The sequence below is a fragment of the Phyllostomus discolor genome, chromosome 5, assembly GCF_004126475.2.
Source record: "Phyllostomus discolor isolate MPI-MPIP mPhyDis1 chromosome 5, mPhyDis1.pri.v3, whole genome shotgun sequence".
NCBI classification, from domain to species: Eukaryota; Metazoa; Chordata; class Mammalia; order Chiroptera; family Phyllostomidae; genus Phyllostomus; species Phyllostomus discolor.
Window position 1 is genome coordinate 42,223,463 of NC_040907.2, and position 18,953 is coordinate 42,242,415.

Consider the following 18,953-nt stretch of genomic DNA (forward strand, 5'->3'; position numbering starts at 1 on the left):
TTGCCAAAGGTCACACAGCCAAATCTCAGGGAAACCGGATTTGCCCTCGGGCAGTCTAGTTTGCTTAGTTGCTTAGTGACTAAGGTTTGTGTTTCCTCATTGTGTTGTGTTGTCCCTGGCATTTCTGCATTTCCCAGAGGCCTGACCTAGAGAGCATGGAGAACACCTTCCAGGGGAGTCAGGAGCAGGACTTCGGAGGCTGGAGTGTGGGCTCCACAGTGGGCACCAGCCCAGGCCTGGGCATCACGCAGACTTGGTTCAAGGCCTGGCTCAGCGTTTTTTGATTGCATGGTCCTGGACAAGCTACTTGATTTCTAATCCTCTGGGTTCTCATCTGTGATGTGGCTATAGCAACAGTATCCATGACACAGGGTTTTGTGGGGATTAAATAAATTAGTAAGCATACACCTCTGAGTGAGGCAGGGTGCTTGCTAGGGTGTAGGAAGCGCCCACGAGGTGGGAGTTGGGATTGTGCTCACTGACTTCCTGGAAAGATCTTGGGCAATTTCGCTTCCTGTCTGAGCCTCGCTGCTCTTAGTTATGAAACAGAATTACTAAAACCAACCCAACAGGTTTGTTGTGAGGATTAAACAAACACCCTGTTTTGTATTTAGGTCTATTTATAACTCTAACTCATTCTCCAAAAGTATTTCAGGCAGGTAACAACAATGAAAGATTATTTTTAACTTGAAAATGAAGCATTTGGAACAAAGAGAAAGGGATGGCAAGGGGGAAAAAGGAAAGAGGAAAGGAGATCATTGTGTAGAGCCTGGCTGCCCTGGCACGTGTTAGGCACTCACTGAACACTTAGCCTCGTTTTCTGGTGGTGATGTGTCTGGTCCCAGTGACCCTGGCTCCTGAGGATGGAGTTCACTACAGCCCGAAGCTGCTGCTGCGTCAGAGGCGCGGGGTTCTCCAGAGGGCATGGCACTGCGCTCCTCCTGGGTAAGGGGAAGCGGAGGTGAGATCCGAAGCTGTGAATTCCCTCTCACTCAGAGAAGCCCAGGCTTTATTACTTTATTTCCTTTACACATTGGGCTTCTGAGTATGATTTCATTTGAAGAAAGTGAGAGAGAGAGAAGGAGGAAGAGGAAAATTAAAAGAATAGAAAAGCACTGATAATTCTCATTTCCCTTCATTTTATAGAGGCAGATTCTGAGGCCCAGAGAGGAGGGTAGCTAAATGCAAGTGGCTCTTTTTATCTTTTGTAAGACTTTTCATATGGTTAACCCTCAATCATAAAATAAAATCCTTTATTAATCCATCTCTATTCAGCAAACATTTCCTGATACCCTACTGTGTTCATGCCACCATCCTAGGAACTGAGCTATGAATAAGACACATTTCTGCTCTCAAGGAGTTCACAGTCTAGAAGTGGGGTCAGAGGTTTATGGACCCAGAGTGACAGGGAAGTTGGGCGAATTTGAGGGGTCCAGGACAGCTTCAGAGAGGAGGGGACGCTGAATTAGGTCTCGAGAGAAGTGTAGGGTTTTGTCAGGCAACCAGTGTGAGGGGAGGTTCACCCTATTTTCCCGGGCTCAGCACTCCCTGCTTCTCTGTCACTGCTTGTTACTACTCGTTTAGCTGTCTTCACAGCAGGATTTCGGTAATCTGTGGGCAGGAACCTGGAGCATTTGCCCCTGCCATGTGCAGTGTCCTCAGACCAGGGGAAGGAAAGGGAGGGAAGTGAGGACTGAGGGCATTCCAGGCACAAGGAAGAGTGCATACAAAAAAGCCAGAGGTGGGAAGCAGTGCCTTTTAAAAACTTTGGGTTGTTCTGAATGGTTCTACAATGAGCAGATGACTTCAGTCCCATCAGATATTGGTTGAATTTTATTTTGTAGATAATGAGAGATCGCGTGTCTGATTTTGGATTCAGAGACTAGGGAACTCTTTGGTGGATGGTTGCATTTGGCAGCAGATATAATGTCCAAAGAACCTGAGACCTTGGATTTGGAATGAACCTCAAGTCCTTAAAGGTATATCCACTCACCCAACACATCATTAGCAGTGTACCAGGAGCAGAAGGTGTGGTTCCCATCCTCCAGCAACCTGGCCATCCTGCTGTTGTTGTTGATTAACTGCCTTAAATGTATTATAGGATGTGTTACAGGATACGTCTTCCAGCTCTTACTAGATGATCTTATCCATAGTTATTGAGTGTTCACTTTGTGTGGTAAGGTTTTTACATACCATTATTTCATAGATTCTAAAAATGTGATAGATTGTAAGACATACTCTAATTTCAGACATGCTAAATCAATATCTTAGGATCTATGAGCTATAGTACAGTTGTCCCCAATTTTTCTAATAAATTCAGGTAATGTCCAAATTTGCATTTGAGAAACTGAAGCTCAGGGAGTCTACTGTGTCCTCAATCTCATGGTTCTCTCTTGGCAATGACACCAAGATCTGAAGGTTCCTTCTCTCTCTCTCTGAGCATTCAGGCTGCCTTTTCCATCCTCTTTAAAAGTTTTCCTAAAGTTTCAGTCAAGTTTGCTACAACAGGCAAAATTCTGCCCCTTTCTCCTGCTGGTGTTTTGCAGTGTTACTTTGTCTCAAATATTTTGCAGAGTTAATTAGTTTCTTCCTCTTTGCATTTTCTGAATGAGAAGACCAGTTTGCCCCCATAATTTCCTAAATTTCCAAATTAGCCAAGGGCTGCCATATGACTTGCCTCCTCCAGCCTGTCACTTGAGTGGACCACTCCTGTTCTCCACACCCCACTGAGAAGTGCTGTGCATGCTGGGGGCCTCTGTTTTGTTCCACTCGTTCCCTTTCTTTTCTCAGTGGTTGCTGCATTCGCAAAAGATGAGCACGCTCATGCCCCTGGCAGTGCTCTGCTGTCCCCTAGGCAGCTCAAATGTCCACATGGCATGACCAGGGTGAGTGACACTGGTCAGTGGGAGAAACCCTGGGTTGGAATCCACTGAGGGCCTGCCTCCTCTTTGTGCTTGGGCTTAGGAGGAAGGTGTGTGCATGCTGATCCGATAGAACCTTGGCAAGGTAATGGATTCAGGAAATGTGCGGTCTAGCTCATTCACAGGTATAGTAAATTTTCATAGACACCCAGGAAGGTAGGTATGGGAGCTGAAGAAAGATAGGCACTATGGCAGCTAATAACAACAACAGGAATCTCACATGTGGGCATTTCATGTCACAGTTTGCAAGAAAATATTAGTTCAGCTATACCGCCCTTGGATTAAAGGAAAAAACAATAAAACAAAATGCATCTATGAATGTACATAGGAAACAAGGGCTCTTAGAATCAGGGAATCAGGCCCATTCACCAGCAAACGGACCCTGGACAAATCACCTAAACTTTTTGACACTGTGTTCACTGATCTGTTTCCTGGGGATCTTAATTCCTTCCTGAGAGCATTGTTGTCAGTATTAGTGAAATGTTGTCTGCAAGTATCATTTAAATGCCCAAGAGGTGTTTGGAGAATAAGGAAGAAATAAAGCTAATATGCTTTGAGCTCTCACTGCTTGCCTGGAGGTGGGCTGAGGCTTTGTGTGCACTAGGTCATTGATTGCCCATGGCAGCCTGTGAGACAAGGCACCATGTGGAGGTTCACAGAAGCTGCAGGACTTGTCCGAGGTCACTAAACTAGTGGCAGGTCTAGAATCCAGACTCAGGCAACTCTTACTTTAGAACGAAACTCTGACCTGCTATGTTACTGTGCCACTCAGAAACAACTGACACAGTTCTTTAAACGATTCCTCTGGGATGTGATCCCCGTCCCCTGACATCACCCTGTAGAAAGACCACAGGTCTGGGAATGAGGGCAATGGCAGTCCTGGCTCTGCCGCTGATGGCGGTGTGACCTTGGGCAAGCTTTTCCTGTCTCTGGACTGAGGAGCTATGCTTCCATGTGGAGGTGTGGACTGCACGCCAGGCTGTTGAGAATAACCACTGTGATGTCCTGACAGAAGCAGCTGACAAGCTGGGAGCAAAAGAGGAATTTGGTGTCTCCTCTTTCCCAGCTGTTGGACTTTGGCCCTATTAGCAGGAATTCCTGGGGCTGGGTCATCCCACCTTCTCCCCTCTAGCCTTGGGTGCTTGCACATACTTCTCTGGAGATGGGTGAGTCCCCCTTGACAGGAGGTAACATCTGCTTTGAGAGGGGTGGGCACTGCACCATGGGAGGGGATGGCCACAGGCATGTGGTGTTGCCTCCCCTTTATTCCCAGTGCCCGCTATTACGGAGGGAACCCTAAAACACAACCAACACCGCAAAACCTAACATAGGCTGGCCGTGCAGGTCTGTTGCTTACGTCTCTACAGAGAGGTGATTGACTGTTTCCACTGAGACCATCAGAAGAAACAAGCAGAAGGTCAGGAACTCAACCAGGTCAGGAGAAAGGAAACCTCAAAACCAGAGCCCTTCCTGGAAGTGCAGGGCAGAGGTGACAAGTGTGAGTTCAGAAGTCCCACACTCTCGGGTTCCCGTCCTCCTTCTGTCACCCACCAACTGTGTGAACTTGGGCAAGGCATTTGACTGATGAGGGTCAGTTCCCTAATTTTTAAAGTCTGGACACTGACAATACCACCTGCCCCTAGGTCTGTACAAGAAGTAAACACATGTAAAGACAAAGGTCTGCCCCGTGTAAATGCACAGTGAGCACGTGCTCTTGTTCAAGCCAGAGCTTGCCCCTGTGGGAGGTCTAGTCTCTTCTTCCTTCCTCTCATCCTGTTCTCCAAACTTTCCTAGCAGTTGATGACTGCCGGATATACAGAGATATGTAAGGCACAATTCCCGCCTCATAGAGCCCACAGTCTGTAATTCCTTAAATCCTTGTTGACCTTACCCTCATATACTGATAACAATAATGATAATAATGAACATGGTGTGCATTTATCAGACAGTTATCATATGCAGGCTCAGCACCGACACTATATATACCTTATTTCTAACACTCATAACAATCCTTTGGGATGTGTGTTACTGTTCTCATCGATGAGGGAGACTGAGGCTGGGGGAGTGAGGGTGACAAAGTTACTTGTCAAAGGCTCTGCAGCCATAAGCAGTAGAGCTGAGATTCCAGCCCAGGTCCAGAGTCTAAGGAAGACTTCTCCTTCCAGGCTGCCTCCGTTGTGCTTAACCACAGTCTTCCTCCAGGACACAAGGCTTTCCAGAGGGCTGGCATTTCCATAGCACCACACTGAATCTGCACAACCACCCCCAGAAAGGGCGTAGAACCTTTATTATCAGACCCATGTTCCAAGTGAGGGAACCAAGAGCACGCAGAGTAATTTGCAAAATGTAGCTCAGCTGACGTTATGTTACACTGAAGGTAAGCTCAGTGAGTTATAAAGACATTGAGTGTCTTAAGATCAAATAAAAGGCAACTCTTAGGCTGCTGCTTGGTGAGAAGCCTTGTGCAGAGGCGAAAAATATGTGCAAACAAAGCCAACAGCTTTCTTTGTGTTCCCCAAAGTTGCTAAAAATGCCTGCGGGTTTGCACACAAGCAGACGCTGTGCTCACAGTGCTGTGTGGCTTCTGTCGTTGGCTCTGGCAAGAAGAGGCCTGGCAGGTATTTCTCATGTCTTTGTTAAACACACACACCAGACAAGGGAAGAAGTTCCAAGGAAGTTCCAGGGCGTGGATTTCTGCCAAGTCTTTTTTAATTTGTTGTTAACTTAGGGGGAAAAAAAAGACATCTCATGGATGGGCCCATGATCCCCTGAGGTAAGTGGGGTGGGGTGAAAAAATGCATTTCCTGTACTTGGAGTCAGACAGTTCTGCCTCCTACTTGGGGTTCTTTTACCTGCAGGCTCTGTGACCTTGGCCAGGTTGCTCATCCTCCCTGAGCTAAGCTCAGTCAGCCCATCTGTAAGGTGGGTAATAACTTTTGCAGGAATGTAAGCTCTGCAGAAGCTGGGCTGTCCCTGCATTCTGGTGCCTGACACAGATTAAGTGTTCTTGCTCAGTTAAATGAATGAGAGTGAATGAATGAGTAGGTGAATGAATGAGTTGCTATCTTGTAGGGTTTTTGTAAGATTGAAATAAGATCAATGTGAAATTGTTTTATGAACTGCAAATTGTGAAACAAACTTGAGGATTTATTATTTCACAGAACATGATCTGGGTTCTATCAAATACATTTATTCATTCAGTCAGTCAGAGATGGCTTAGTGAGCTTTTCCTTGGGTCTGGCTTTAGAACACAAACACACATGAGCTCTGGTTCCTCCCTGCAAGTGCTCACAGTTGTTAACAGGGGAAATAACACAAACAATTGATAAAGAATAATTCAGAACAAACTCTTTGTTCTGTGTACTCACAACTGTAAACCTACTTTTGCCCCACCCTGTACTGGCAAACCGAGCACTACAATATAGTACAGGTCAGCATAGGGCACTGTGGGGACAGACCGGGGGACTGACTGACTCACGCTGGATGGGGTAGGCCAGAAAACTTTCTGGAAAAGCTGTTCTGGGGCAGTCCCAATTTCAAGCCCGTTATTGGACTTTATCTACCAAGCTTAGACCTTTGGGCCCCCGGGCTGCACTCTCTCTAAATTTCATGTTGTTGTTTTCATTATAGTCACTCCCTGACATACGATTTCTGTTTCCCACTTGGCTCATTTCACCACTGGGCAAAACCCCAACCCCAGTTAAAGGTGACTCTCCACCTACTCTGCTGCACTTCACAGCTAGAGAAAAACAACCAAACGTGCTGATTGTTGCCTGTCCAGCTACCATAGATTTTTTACTACCATAGATTTTTTCCTACCATAGATTTTTTCCTCTCATATTCTCAACTATTTTGAACTTTCTCCTTTAACCTCCAAACTCCAACACCTCCTTCCCCATCATCACTTTCAGCTGAAAACCCTGCTTCCCACCTCACTGAGGAAAGAGAGGACAACAGGAAAGTTCTGTGTGCTTCCATCACATCCCTTCCACAGTGATGGCTCCCTGGGGAGGTGGCCTCCCTGGGCCCCAGGGCAGAAGCTGAGGGGAGACTTTGGGAGCCGTTCTCCAGGCACACAGCGTGCACACAGCGTGCACACAGCTGGGGAAAGGACATTCCTTACCCAGCGAACAGCCTCCGCCCTGTCTGGAGGTGTGAGAGGCAGTCCCTCCTTTTGACTCACTGGGCTTCTGTTTGGGTGAGCCTGGAGAGGGAAAGGTTACTGAGAGTCAGCGAGAGCCTGGCAAGGAAGGGTGTATGGGTGTGGGTGGGGGTTCATTGGGGAGCGGGAGGCATCTAGATGGACATTGAAAGTCAGTGGGGTCTGGGTTTGTGGGCAGGTAGCTCCCATAGGGAGGTGGGTAGAGGCCATACCTTCCAAAGCTGGGGCCTGCATACAGGACCTGACCTAGAAGGTGGTCACTGAAAGGTACATTGAGAAGGACGATGGTCCTGGAAGGACATGGTCGATGCAGCCCAGCCAGACTCCTGCTATGACCGAACTCTTCTTGCATTTTCTTGTCCTCTGACAGATTCTCACCAGAGGCTGCAGCAAGACTCTCTGCTGGGCATGGGGTGGGTGGGTGGGGCACTACATGAAAACGGGACAGCTTATTCCAGCTTCTTCCCTCACATCCAAAGAGGAAGAGAAGCCAATAAGAGATTCACTCACTTGTTAAATTCTGACTGTGTGCTGACTCTGTATGGCTGGCAGTAAGTAAAACTGTCTCAATCCCATGGAGGTGGGGACACCACATTCCAGCAAGTACAGAGGGAAGGCAAATAAAGAACTCACCCTAAGTGTCAGGATGATGGTAGAGCTGGAGACAATCAACAGAATGGAGCTGGGGAGAGGAGTTGTGGGGTGAAGAGGTACAAATGAAGTGGGTGGCCAGGAAGGTGGCCTAGAGCAAAACTGTGAAGGTGGAGCTGGTGCAGCCTTCATGGAGGAGCTTGCCAGGCCCAGGGGAGTCTGGGAAGCTGAGGGAGCAGTGTGCAGGGTACCCAAGGGGAAGGGCAGTAGGGAAACAGGATCCTAGAGGGCTGACTCTGGCTTTTATTCCGATTGTGGTGGGAGCCTTTGGAGGGTTTTGAGCAGAAAAGAAACAGGATCTGCCTCATGTTTTCACAGGATTTCTCTGGAGACTGTGTTGAAAACTGCAAAGGGGGAAGATGATGGAAGTAGGGAGACCCCTTAAGAAGACTTGGTGAGACAATCCAGGTGAGAGGTGGTGGTGCTCAGACTTGGGTGCTACAGGGGATAGGATGTGCTCCGACTCAAAACCTCTTTTGCAAGAAGAGCCAGCAATATTCGCTGACAGATTGCAAAGGCAGTAAGATAGTGAGATTAAGCATGACTCCAAGGATTCTGGGTCTGAGCAAACTGGAGGACTGAACTGTTGTTAAGTGAAAGGGAAAGACAGTAAGAGCTGCAATTTGGGGTGTTTGGTGACATAAGGAGTCAGGTGACTGGTTCTTGTAAGCATGTCCACTGTGAGATGCCTGAAGTCATCTACGTGGAGGTGCTGAGCAGGTAGGGTGAGTCTGGGCTGGAGAGAGGCATTTGGGAGCCAACAGTGTGCAGATGGTGTTTGAAGCCAGGAGGCTGCAGGCGCTCAATGAGGAGGGAGGCTAGTTACCGAAGAGAAGAAAATGGAGGACTGAGCTCTGGGCCTCCAGTGGGAAGCGTTTGGGAAGGCAGGGAAGAACCAGCAAAGAAGACTGAGGAGGAGTCACAGGAGAAGTCACCGAGACAGGAGTGGTGTCGAAGGCTGTTGGTCCTGGAAGCCAAGTGTAGAAAGAGCTTCATGGAGGCAGAAGTGAACAGTTGTGCCCAATGCTGCTGCCTGGCTTGTTAAGATCCAGCCTGAGACTTGACCACTGGACTTATATGGTGAGGGGTCACTGTTGGTGGAGGGGTGGGGACATGAGACTGACCAGAGTATCTCCAAGAGCAATAGAAAGGACTTCTTTTTTGATGTAGGCCATGTATTCAGCTCTTTGGAGGAGATTTGCCATAAAGAGCTGCAATGGTGCAGGGGGTAGCTGGACAAGGATGTGGGCTTAAGAGAAGGGTATGTGAGTATGTGGTGTGTGTGTGTGTGTGTGTGTGTGTGAGAGAGAGAGAGAGAGAGAGAGAGAGAGAGAGAGCGCTAACATACACTTTTGTATTCTGATGGGAATTTTCAAGTATGGAGGCAAAATTGAAGATGTGGGCAAAAGAAGAGCATTGCTGGAGACATGACCTTGAGTGGATGAGAGGAGTACCTAATGGGGGATGGGTATTTGCTAGGACCACAGGCACGCATCCACAAGAACAAAAGAGAGGTCACCATAGAGGGGCAAAGAGACAGGGAGGTGCAGTCTTGGTATCAAGCACAGAGTAATAGAAACCTACGCTTCATAGCGCATACTGGTGCCAGGCACTACTTTGAGCCATTTACATATATTAACTTTAAATTCTCATAACAGCCCTGTGAGGAATACTGTTATTGTGCCCATTTTACATGAAGAGTACTGAGGCATAGAGACACTGAGAATTTTGCTGAAAGTTGCACAAGTGGCAAGTGGCAGAGCCTGGCTGATGACTGGTTTCTGTGTATCAGTATAAATGGAGGGTTGACAGCTAAGTGGGCGGGTGGGCAAAGTTTTGGTGAAGCCCAGAGCTGGTGTGTACTAATTGGTTTCTCCTTCAGAGACACCTGTTCATTTGCAAAGCACTTTGCAGTCATTACCTACTGAGTCAGGAGCCAAGGTAGGCAGAGGGTGGGGCCTGTTCAAGTTCCCAGCTTGGCCCTGGTGCAGTCTGAAGGATGGAGTCCTCCCCACTGCCATGTAGCTTCCACCGATTCTCCCAAGGAATTATCAAGACATTTCCTCTCCTTTTTCTTTAGACACCCCTGCAATTATGAGCACCCAGAGTGTCGAAATCCTCAGTCTTCTGATGCAGGGAAGGGGAGGGAAGAAGGAAGAAATTGAGGGGGTAACAGACCTGGTTCTGTTGCCAGCAGGCTGGTAGACTGGGGCCAGGTCATATATGCCCACTGGGCCTCATCTGTAAAAAGCAGGAGAGGCTAAAATGAGATCTTACTTTATGGACTGGTGCTCCATCAGCACACGTGTGCTGAGCACAACTGTGTGCCAGACAAGTACAGGGCACTAGAGATGTGACAATGAGCACAAAGACACATCTTGATTTTGTGGAGATTGCAGCATATGGCGGGGGCAGGGGAAGAGGCTGACAGTCATCCAGCTGTAAATCGTGATACAAGCTCTGAAGGAACATGCTGGGGTACCGTGAGAGCACCCTTTCCTGAGCACTTCTGTAATTTTGGTGAATTCCGACCGAGACTTGACCCCCAGACAGAAATCTTCTTTGTTCATTGTTCACTCATTCATGGATTCATTCCTTCAACAAATTTTAATGAACACTTATCTTTTGGGGCAGTAGTTTGTGCTTGGCATTCCCCAAGGAAAGTATACAATAAGGCCGACAGAAAGATATAGCATGAAATGGGACTGAGAACCAGTTGATTTATTCAACCAAACTCAAGAGATTCTTGCCATGTGCTGCTGTGTGCCAGGTATTAGGGAAACTAGTGTTGTAAGGGCAAAAAAGTGATGATCTCTGTCGTCAGTGAATACTCTGGGCTACTGTGGACATAAGTATTGGGGGATGGGGAGTAAGGTGCACTGGAGTGAGTCCACTGGGTTTGGATGTGGTCTTTACCACCCAAGAGTATAAGACCTAAGGGCAATTTTGGGACATTCTAGAGCTTCAGTTCGCTCACTAGTATATAAAAATAAGAACATTTCAGAATATTACTATATATTGTGCTAAGCATCGTGAATGCATTATTTCATTGGTTCACACAATAACTTTATGAGGTAGGCTCTTTTCTGTCTCCATTTAACTGATTGGGAAACTGGGGCTCAGAAAGGAGAAGTGCCTCTAGCATCACAGTACTGCAGAGGGGATCAGTGGGGAGATGCTGTCCCCAGGCAGCATTGGTAGTGTCTCAGACATTTTTGGTTGTCTGGTGTGTGTGCATGTGCACGTGTGTTGGGGGGCGTAGGGGGAAGGGGGGGGCTACTGGCATGGGTGGATAGAGGCCAAGAGTGCTGTTAAACACCCTACAAAGCACAAAATAGCTGGTCCCAATACCAACATTGCTGAGGCTGAGAATCCCTGGTTTAGGTCCTACAACTTAGACTGAAATTAGGTAAGTTTCTGGTCTCTGGGGCCAGGTGACCTGAGTGTGCATCTGGGCTCTACCACTAGCTGGTAGCTGTGGAAGTGTTACTTAACCTCTGACTTCTAGTTTTTTCAGTTGAAGAAGGGATTAATAGTACCTGCCCCTTGTGAACAATAAGCCTTCTGGCTCTGACTGAGCAATCTAAGGTGCCTGACCCCACAGGACCCTGGTACCTTTTCCTGCTGAAGGGGGTGAGGAAGGCAGAAAGACACTAATGACAATGCCCAACATTCCCAGAACGGGGACCCTGGATGGGCTTGAATCTGATACTGAACCCATTTCAGTTCTCTTTTCCTCTTCTCAGTCCTTCTCCTCAGAGTTTGCATAGGAATTCTGGATCATACAGACAGAATTTGGTCACATCCAGTCCACCTGCCTCTCACACTTGTATGGGTGGAGGTGGAGCAGTGAGACTTGGAAGGAACTCAGCTGGGGTCTGCCCCTCAGGGCTGGCACAACGGTCAGGGGTGGGCTCCTGACCAACAGCATGGGGGGAGGAGCCAAGGGAAGCCCTGCCTGCCAGGAGATGTGGGCAGAGCCTTCCCTCTTTTCTTCTCTCCCGCTTCACTCTCACGCAGCATGGAAACAGCTGGTGAATGACTGTGCCCTCCCATAATGACCATGTTCAAGGCACCTGATAGGATTCCACTTGGCAGCTCCAGCGGGATGCTAAGACAGGGATGACTAGCCCTTGTCACCAGGAAGGAAGTGGGAGCCCACAGTGGTTTCTCAGTTTGTTCAGAACAACACACCCTGACCCACTGGCTTCAGAGACTGGGCCATCCATCTGGCTGCATCCCTCCTGTCCCATCCCACTCCCCTCCCCTCCCCTGCTGCTGGCCAGCCTCTGTGCTGACCCCAGAGAGCCCCTGTGCTTTGTCACCTCTCCCTCAGCACATATCCCCCACCCTTGTCTCACTTCTCTAAGCCCTTTATTTAAGGTTCTGTTCAAAACTCCCCTTTTCCCTTCCCCTCTTCCACAAACACTTCCTGAGCAGCTTCTGTTTCCCTCCTGGACAAGACCTTTAATAGCCACCACCTCCCGCCTTCCCTCACCCATGTTGCCAGAAAGGACAGCATGGTTATTTGGGTTGGCATTTGTGATGCTTGCCACATGCTGTTTACTGTGCAAAGCATTTTACATGTATTATTTCATTTAATTCTCTTAGGGGGCAGGTATTATTGTCCCATTTCAGAGATCAGGAAACTGGGGCTTAGTAAAGTTAGGTAACTTACTTAAGGTCACAGAGCCAGGAAATGGCAAAATATGGACCCAAATCCAAGTGTTCATCAGCCTTCTGCTCCCCAGCCCAGATGCCTCTCACCAGACTGGCCCTGACTCCTTTCCAGGTCTCAGCTCCCACAGTTCCTCTTACTTTTCATGCCAAGTGATTCACCATGCATTTTTATTTCTCTGAGCCTTTGCATGTGCTATTCTTCTTACCCGGAACATCTTTCCCTTTCATTTGTGCCATCAAAAGCCTGTTTTGTGCATGGATCTCAGCTCAGCAGCTTTTGCTCTGGGAGCTCCTCCTCAAGGCCCTGGCTGCTCTGGCCTCAGATCATTGGAGAGATATCCTCCCCCACTTCCCTTGCTCCTGCAGCACTCAGCATGGTTCTCTGTGTGTGGGCCACAGCATGTCCCAGGTTCTGGTGGCCAAGTCTGTGCCAGCATCCAGTTGCCTTTGCCACATGTTAACTGGGCACTTGTTATATGTGTCCGGCACTGGGCTGGGCCCTAGGGACACGGGGGTAGGCCAGACAGGTGTGCCTTAGCCTTTGTGCAGCTAGCAGTCTGGTGAGGGTGACAGGACCATGAGGAGGGCTGAGTCCCGTGGTGTGGCATGACCAGGGGCTGGCTGTGAGGGCTCCCAGAAGAAGCAGCTATCCAGCACTTGGGACATGCAGCAGGGCTTCGTGGAGCAAGAAATAGTAAACCAAAGTGGAGTTAGTGAAACCATGAGGGGATTAAGAGGGAAGGCAATGTCCTGGGCAAAGGGAATAGCCTGAGCAAAGGCCCAGGAGTACTCAGGATGCCACACAGAGTGGAACGCTGGAAAATAGAGTGGGCAGGGCCAATGTTGCAAGCCTGCTCTGGAAAAGCAAACTTTGACCTTTTAACCATGAAGGATCACAGGAATCCAGCCTCTTTCTCCCATTTGTCTCTGGCCTCCAGGTAACTCTGAGGACAGTCTGGCACAGTAGTTAATAGCCTGGTCATGCATGCAGGGTTTGACTTGAGTAATCTTGGCAAGCTGCTTACCTGATCTAGGCCTGACTCTCATCTTTGAAATTGGAGTAATAATAGCTACCACCTCCTAGGGTTTGGGAGAAAACTGTATAAATTAATAAAATGAACACAGTCTCTGGCACATAGGAAGAACTCAATTGTGTGAATATTATAGTGAAAACAATAGCATTGTGACATATTATATAACACATTATTGTATCACTATTATTCTTACCATTCTTTCTGTCATTGGATCTGAGTCATCTCTGCTTCTCTCATGGGTGGCACCAAAGTCTTCTGGTGCCTGCCCAGGTCTTGGTCCTGGGGAAGGAGCAGGGAAGATGGTCCAAGATCATAGAACAACCCATTTGCCCTCCACAGCTGGGCATGGGCCAAGGCATGAGATGTCTGTGGCTGTGTGGACTATTCTGGCAGACGCTCTGGACGTAGACCCAGGATGCTGTGTAAGCACTCTGGCCTGGCTGGGAACACTGCCTGTCAGCCAGGCTCCATCTTTCTCTTACATGGCACTCTCTTTCTTGGGGAAAAGTTGACTTTCTTAGGGTTGCTTATTCCCATCTTCCCTGTGGGATGCCAGGACGCCCACTGTGTGGGCATTTTGTGTTTTGCGGTCATTCCCATCCGATCAATTTTCTGCTTGCTCAGAGCCCCAGAGGGCTACCCCCTGACAACTGCATCATGCAGACTCCCCTAGGCTCTAAATTCTAGCTCGATCAGGCCAAAGGGACGCTGAAGCAGGAGAGAGGAGGGAGGAAGAGAGAGAAATCAGGTATCTACCTTTCTCTCAGCTCCATCCTTTCTTCTTCTTTTGCCATTGGCTTTACTAGGATAGCTATAGCCCTTGAGGTGGCTGCTCCTCCTTGGCTCCTGCTCTCAGGCCTCCCAGGGTATGTTCCTTCTCTTCCCCTTGACCCCTAGAGGGATACAGACTTCTGGCTGTCCTGGCCCAGGTCTGCCTCGACCTCTCTCACTGGTTTCCTTAACCCTGCCCTCCCTTCTCTGCATCTTTGCCCATTTGCATGCTCTTTCTTTCCTGCTGTGATGTGGATTGACACCCCCAGAGAGGCTCTCCAGAGTCCCTCAGAGAGATCTGTCCTGGCCAAGAGCAGGTCAGTAATCCCAGTTCTCTCCCTGACCTCTCATGCCCTTGGTATCTTCCAAGAAGGTGGGCTAAAGATTCACATGGGCACCTGCCTGGGAGGGATCAAAGCTGCCTGGCTCCCAGAAGCCCTGCCTGTGGGGCTGCAGAGGAAGCCAGGGCCCCATCTTGGAGGGTCTCAGGGGCCATGGGGGATGACAGGGGGCATTCTTATAAGAACACTGAGAAGTCATGATAGATTTGGCGGCTGGGGAATGAGATAATCTGATTTATAACTGTAGAAGTATCCTTCAATCTTCTGAGGGGTTCTAGAGGATCAAGTACAGACCCAGGGACGATATTTGGGAGGCTAGTGCAGTCCTTCCTCTGTGACATTATGGCACTGCCACCATTAGAGTTGTCTGCCACCTCAACCATGAAGACTCAGCCAATTACCCCATGATGAATAAAGGGTTTTTTCCCTGTTGTGTGCACAAAATTTTGCTACAGCAACTGTCACAGTTGGCTTCTGTGACTTTCTCCTCCCCTTCAGGGTGAGTTCCTTGACCTCAGTGCCCACTCATTCCCGGGGTCCTAAGCCTGGCCAAGGTCCTGGCACATCACTGAACTGGCTAGTACCCTCTAGTTCAAAAGCAGTGCCCTTGAAGGGAATAGACATCCTATTGTAACATTATCAATTTCAGGTATATCCTACTGTAACATTAATGGAAGTCTAATACCAGATCAGCCTGCACCATCTTGTCCAGCAAGGAAGGAAAGTAAGCGTTTGCCAAATATCTACTATGGGCTAGGCAACTTCCCGTGCATGCCTCGTTCAGTCCACACAGCAGCCCAGGGAGTGGGCAGTACTATCCCATGTTATAATGTGGAAACTGAGGCTCAGAGAAGTGGTCTAACTCAGATTGGGTCACCTAGCTTATGAGTGACAGAGTCTGGACACCAGCCTAGGTCTCCATGTCTACTAAAAAGGTGAACAGAAAAACATGCTGGCGTAAGAACTGGGCCAAGCCTGCTGAGGTATCTGGGCCTAGAAAGGTGACTTTTAATAGTAACAAAACAATAAAAATTCAGCAACAATGACATTTAACTTCACACACTTTAGAGACATCAGCTACCACCCACTGCCACAGCAGAGAAGGCACATTCCTGGTCCTCAGTTCCCTCACTGTGAGCTGTAGGATCTTGCACCACCACTTGGCAGACCCAACTCAGCGCCAACATCTTCCCTCTAAGAAGCCATTCTGCACCTTCCAAGTCTTGGATGGACACCTCTTATGTGGGCAATTACAAGGGTACACTTACACACACATATACACATATGTATATATAGAGAGAGCCTGGAGAATTTTGGAGGCAGCTGTAGGAGAGCCTTGGAGCTGTCTTTGTTGTAGTGAAGATTGCCATTGGCATGGGAGTACACACTTGTTTTTATGGTCCTGAGTGGGAAGGGCCAATGCTCCAGAGAGACAATTGTGAGTCAGCCTAAGGAAGAGCTTCCTTAGCCATGAGAATTTCTCCAGGCCGTGGCAGGCCACCCTGAGAAATTTTAAGCACAGAACTTTTAAGCCGGCCTGGGAGGCAGCCACAGAGGACCCGGCCCTTTAGAGGGCATGGGGAGTGGGTGGGACTTCTCGCATCCAGACAGGCTCTTTCAGTTCTGAGACCACAGACTGTTAGGATAACAAAAACCCCCCAACCCTTTGCTCTCTTCCTACAAAGACCTTGGCCCATCACACTCGTGAACACACTTAATGTTGACATTAGCTTTGCAAGGTAGGTGTGATGCAGCTCAGCAAAGTTAGGTAAATTTCCCAGGAAACATGGTCAGACAAGATTTGAACACAAGCTGTGTCTGACCCTAAGAAGCCAGCTGCCACTCTTTGGCCCCAGAATTTAGGATCATACAAGCTTCACCCATGTCACCAGCACAAGTCGGTTTGTTTTGGTTTATTTTCACATGCCTCAGTTTCCCCCCAGTGTCCCTACCTCACCAATGCTGAAGGCTGGCTGGCAGTCTCAGCCACCAGACACAGCCTGCTCTGGGAGCATGGAGACCTGGTCTGGGTCACAGACTGTCCCCAGATTGGTTAGTCTGAGAGTCCCTTTGTTTTCTTATAGAAGGAATTCACTGTTTACCAGCTTGTTATGGGACTTGGACACATTTATGGATCCACATGGCCTGGGGAGGTAAGCAGGTGACGTGAAGCATGGCAGTTACAGCTGAGAAGAGGTTTTAGAAAGGTCTGTGGCTTCAGTTTCAGGTCTGATGAAAAAAACAAAAACAAAAACAAACAACCTAAACCCAAACCCAGCAGGCTTCCTGCCAGGAGTCTCTGTGAAACATGGTTCAGGCCCAAACCAGTGCTGGCTGGCCAAGAGGGAAATTACAGGCCTTAAATGGCAGACAAGTCTCCAGAATCCTCCTAGGGTTGTTTTTGACGTATGTTTGTTTGCATACATGTGTATTTGTGTGGATTTGTTTTTCAAAGTGTGTGTGTCTCCTTTTTCTTTTTGAATTTAGCCCTGGGACCCTTTTTAAAAACAATGTAGAAACTCTCCTTTGATACAATTTTTCCCTGGAAGATATTTGGGGCAATTCCATTTAGTTTAGTTAAAATCAGTCAGTATTTGCTGACAGCCTATTCTGTGCGAGGTGCTAGGGACCCAGAGATGTAGAAGGAGCTGCCCCATATTGCAGCAGCTCAGTGTACCCCTCTGCAAAAAGACACATGCACCAACAATGGTCCTGGAGTTCCCTGAGGGCCAAGATCATTTCAGAGGGGTGTGGTTGGGACTGAAAAGGGGGGAGGTCTTAGTTCGTAGAGGAGAGGGCATCAGGAAGGGTCCTCAGAGGCAGACAAAGGCAGAGGAGGTCAGTTCCAGGCCAAGGGAAGAGACCTGGGAGGAGTCCTCTGAAGGTCAGAGATGCATGACTTGCCCAAGGCCATACGGCCAGCAAGCAGCAGCCTGAGGACTGAACCCAGATCTCTCTGATTCCTCTCCAGCCAAGAAAACAAATCTGAATATTAAAGCTTTGTGATTTGGCTAGAGGACTATGTCCAGAATCTTTAAGTCCTTCCCATCCCTTAAAAACTACCTGAGTTTTACATGCCCTGGAAAGGCTCCTTTCAAACCCACTGCTGAGTTCCAGGAAAGATATGCATTGATATGGTTAGGTATCATTTAACAGAGCTATGCTCTTCTCTTCAATAACAGAAACACATGCATACATTTACCTATTTATTTATTTACTTATTATAAAATAAGGATTTGTGATTTCTGTGTTGTGACTGTGCTTGGCAAAGGAGAAATGGAACTGTCTTGGAAGGCAGAGATGATTTTAAATTCATTTTTATTTCCCATCACTCATAGTAGGTTATAAATACTTGCAGAGTTGGGCTGGCTTGGCTGCACTCTTTTGTGAAGGTGTATCAGTCAGATATTACCACAATAATGCTGGGTAACAAACAACCCATACTCAGTTGCTTACGAGGATTTTTTCTCATTCATGAATTTGAGGTTTAGCTGTTCAGCTCAGGTTAAGGGTACTGCTTTGGTGGGGCTTTAGGCCAGTTTGGGTCTGCTCTATATATCTCAGTGTGGGGTCCAGGCTGAAAAGTAGCCTCTGATTATTTTTCTTGTGGTAAATGAGTAAATGAAGAGATAAGAACGTGATGGAACAGATGATACCTTTTGAGATCTCAGCCCAAAGCTTCCATGTTGCATTTCCACCCACATTCCTTTGCCCATGAGAAGTCAATTGACAAGCGTAATATTACTTGGTAGGGAAATGCATTTGCCCACCCTAGTGGGAAGCCCTGTACAATCAAATGACAGAGTATAATTCTAATATGAGAAAAGCATGAAGAATGGAGAAAGGTACAGAGCTTCAGAGCTAGACTTGATTTCAAATTTGAATTATCTTTCACCTGCTTTCTTAACCCTTCTGAATGTTTCCCCCTCATTTCCTGGGTGCTTACAATGGGCCAGGTGCCAAGCTCAGCATTTTATGAACATTGCTGTGTGTAAGATAGGTAAGGTAAGTATTCAGCTCCCAGGTAATAGATGAGGAAACTGAGATTGAGGGAGAGCAGTGACTTGCCTAAAGTCAAATGACTGCATTCAGTTTCATTCCAGGTCCATGCGTGCCACCTCTCTAACTGAAAGCAGGTGTGTGTGCGCTATCTGCCACGTAGAAGATCCTTGTTTCAAGTGAATTTCTGTCTCCTTTCCCCTTAAAGAGTCCTGAAATCCTTTAGGTCTCTGGACTCCTGCTTTCTGATGAACTTCACCCAAGGTATGACCAGCTGCTGTAACTGCTACCACCCAGGCTTAAAAGTTCATTGTTGCTTGAAAAAAAAAAGAGTAAGGGCTATTCTTAGCAGTGATCTGAAGATAGTCACACTTCCCAGTCACAAGTCTTCAGG

The 18,953-nt window shown here is 47.9% G+C and overlaps 1 pseudogene; it reads right to left on the minus strand.

Moving 5' to 3' along the window:
- Positions 1-796: 796 nt before the first annotated feature.
- LOC114496949 overlaps positions 797-18,953 on the minus strand; it is a 58,651-nt pseudogene continuing 40,494 nt past the window's right edge.